We start from the raw sequence: 3,912 nt of genomic DNA, 5'->3' as shown, positions 1-3,912 counted from the left end.
CTCATTCCTCCAGACTCAGGAAATTTAAAGAGATAAAACTGAGCTGGAGTCTAAGGCACAGAGGTGAAAGGAGCTGTAGGGCTTTGAGGGCTGGATTAGGAATTGAATTTGCAGATCATGTATCCAGGAGCTATTCTATTGCCAAACTTGTTAGTTGCTGTATGGTATATGACGAAAAATGGGAAAGAAAGATAACAGCAGTGTGAAGTGCCCTGGTACATATGTTGGCTCTGATGTCTTCCATAAACTTAGACCAGACAAAGGTCTTATTTCAATGATTAAAATAACTCCTTTCTTTGGTGAAATGGAGGTCACATTTTATCTGTTGTTGGAATTGAGTAGAATTGGCACCTGTTAGTAGGGTGGTGTAGTAGTAATATCAGTGGGCTAGTGGTCCAGGTTAATGTCTGGGGCCATGGGCTCAAATCTCACCAATAGCAGCTGTGCAAATATAAACTCAATTTTTAAAAATCTGGAATTGAAAGCCAGCACTAATATCTAGCTCTGACTTGAAATATCAACTCTGTTTCTCTCTCCACACATGCTGCCAGACCTACTGAGTTTTTCCAGCATTTTCTGTTTTTGTTGCGTTAGTAATAACTGTCATTGATTATCATAAAACCCCATCCAGTGAACTATAAATGGAATCTGCCATCCATACCTGGTTTAGCCTAGATTCCAGATCCACAGCTTCTTAACTGCTCTCTGAAATGGCCAAGTAAGCTTCTCAGTTCAAGGGCAATTTGGGTTGGGCAACAAATGCTGGCCTTGCCAACAACGCCCACATCTCATCAAAGAATAAAGAAAGCTACTTTTGCATTGGGAGTTTAGGCAGTGGAGTAGCTGTTCGTCAGTAGAGACTTCAGCATTGGATTTTTTAGAACGAGCTCCAGTACAAGATTAAGGATTTTTTTTTTCCCTGTAAAGAACCTTAAAACCATCAAGTCTATCATGTTGCCTGCTGTATCCTAGGCAGTTGTCACCAGAAAGTCCCATATGGGAATCTTATCCATCTTATCGGACATGTTTTCTATGATTAAACATGAGACTTTTGCTCTGGAGGTCACCATTTAAACAGAAGCGCTAAGAGCAATTCTGTCAGATAACTCAGTACAAGAAAAATGAACAAACATATGCAGTCACTGGAATAACATATACTCTAAATTCCCAGATGGTAAAGTGTTACACCAGCTAACTATGTAAGATCCATATTTATGAAGTGTTTTTACTTCTTGGCGATATCATTTGTTCCTTTGTTTTATTTGTATAATACTAGTAATAAACATAGAATTATTGAACACAGATGTGAGGAAATCCAAATGTGGCATTATGTTAATGAATAGAAAGAAATCTATGTACCTGAATGTAAGGTGAAATGTCAAAATTAGCTTTTTGAAAAAGAACATTTTACCCATGTGTACAATTTTGAATTCTGCTTCAAAAGCAAAATAAATGAACAAAATTAATTCTCGAGTATTGCTGAAAAAGAGATAATTTTTGTCGAAGTTTTTCATCTTGCACTCATCAGAACAATTTGCGAGAATACCAATGTCAGAGGAAGCAAGGTATTTACACTGTCTGAGAAGAGAGCGCTGATTAGTTGGCAAGATGAAAAGCTGAGGTAAAAAAATGTCTCGTTTTTCAGCAACACTCAAGTTCTGTACTAGAAAACGACTAAAATTAATTCTATCTGGCTAGAATATAATGATTGAACCAGCAACTGTACATGTATTTATGCTTCTGTTCCTTCTTACTGCAGGTTTGTTACTCACCAATTATCTACTGTAGCAGTTCTCTCACTTTCATTCCAATCTCTCGCTACCCTTTCTCCCATACACCCAACCCCCTCACCGCCCCACCATTTCCTATGGTGTAGGGGAAGGTACCTATGGGGAAGCCATCTACCTCCTCAGTGGAGGAGGAGAAGCTTGATCTGGAGTTTCCATCAAACAGCTCCCACAAGTTGCTTTCTCAGAGCCAGCAAAGAGACATATGGGCAGGGGATTGAGAGCATACAGTCCGCCTTTTCAGTTTGCTCACACAATGAGCATGGCCTGTGATACTGGAAATGGTGAAAAGGCTTTTGTTGCTGGCTACGCATCATCAAAGAATGTTCAGTAAATAGACTAATCCTTTCAAAGTTTCTCAATGGTATGCAAATGAATATGCTTAAGCTCAAAGGTGGTGCCTATAAATACTAATGAAATATACTCTCAAAGCCCCAGAAATTCATGGCTGGTATTTTTTGTCAGATTTCAACTGGATCATTGGCTCTCTAGGCACAAGGAAAATGAAAGGCCTACATTGCCTCTCCTGAAGGAAGATTATTTGATGTTCAATTCACTAGTACCAAAAGCGCTGGTGGAGAGCATACCTTGCTCCCCAAGACCTTTGGAAGGAGGATGAGGCAGCAGTTTATCATCTACAAAGGAAAGTATAAGATTTGACATGAAAAATGCTATGTCAATGAAAGTAATATAATGATCATCATGAAGAGTAATATTGACTGTAATGATTGTAAGTTAAACCCATTTCCTACTGTTATGGGTTATGTTATGACTGTGTAGAAGAACCAGCCTTAAGCACAGGGAATTTTAGGGGCAGAGCTTTTTAGCCTTGCTCTTGGAACAAGCATGTAGCCTCAACTGGAGCCTGTAAATAAAGTTTGCAGTTTCTTACAAGAAACTAGTCCTGCATTCCAAGTTTATTACAATTGGTGATGAAGATAAATAGTGCTGACTTTGCATCTTGCCTCGCGACTGTGGGTACTCCAATATTTTAAGGAAAGAAAGGAAAGTGAACTCACCAGCAATGTCTCTCTTTGGTAGAATTGACCCATACAACTTATCCGTTGAGGACTGGAGTCAATACGTTGAGCGATTAAGTTTCTACTTTGCAGCTAACGAAATAACGGCAGAGGAGAAACAGAAGGTAATTCTCCTAAGTGTCTGCGGGATCGAAATGTGTAAACCTAATCCGTAGCTTGATGGCTCCAAACGTGCCAAATTCCAGATCCTTCACTGAGCTAGTCGACCTCACGAAAGGACATTTTCAGCCTAAACCTTCAGCGATCATGCAAAGATTCAAGTTTAACTCTCAAGTAAGGGCCCCCAGTGAGCCGATCGCAATGTACATCGCCAAGTTAAAACAGTTAACGGAGCACTGTGACTTCTGTTATGACATGACAGGTGATGAGTGCCAAATGGATCCAATCCACAAGGGAAACTTGGCCATGCTGTCACAAAGGTTTTGCGATTTGTATTTATTACAAGAAGGCTTATGCACTGAATTCAGAAGAATTGAATCCGCTAGCACCTTTAAAGAGTTTAAAATTAAGTTAAAACATTTATTAACCAAAAAACAAACAATAAACACACACAAAGTTACAATTACACAATTATTTGGTCTTAACAGTTCTCAAAATTCTTAACTAAACAGGCTCCCACCTCCACACCTCCCCTTAAGGCAACAGTTCAAAATAGATTTGATACCAACCCAGCAAGGTTACCACAACACCCACTTGACAGTGGAGTTCCAAAGGCTTGCAGCACAACTTTAGTTACTGGACACAGCAGACTTCTGCTAAAGTGGCTGGAGGCTTTTCCCCAAGGACTGCTTCCCACGGTGTACCTTACAATCTCCCGTGGCTATACCCACCACATAGCCTTCCATCCTTCTTTATATACGCTTTCTCTCTCTTTAATCTATAAATTCCATTGTTCTACAGGTATTTGGAAATTTACTTTTCCCGTAATATAAAAATCTTTCATATTGTCAATATGGCCTCTTTCCTTTTGGAAAAAATAAACATAATAGCCTTGCCTTATTTATCTTGGTTGGTTATAAACATCCTACCATCCCTTTGAAACCCAAACACCTTTCTACTTATCTTAAAATGCAAATTTCCTCTAC

Source organism: Carcharodon carcharias, chromosome 20, assembly GCF_017639515.1.
Source record: "Carcharodon carcharias isolate sCarCar2 chromosome 20, sCarCar2.pri, whole genome shotgun sequence".
Lineage (NCBI taxonomy): Eukaryota > Metazoa > Chordata > Chondrichthyes > Lamniformes > Lamnidae > Carcharodon > Carcharodon carcharias.
The sequence above is the reverse complement of the archived record's forward strand: the minus strand, read 5'-3'. Positions refer to the sequence as shown.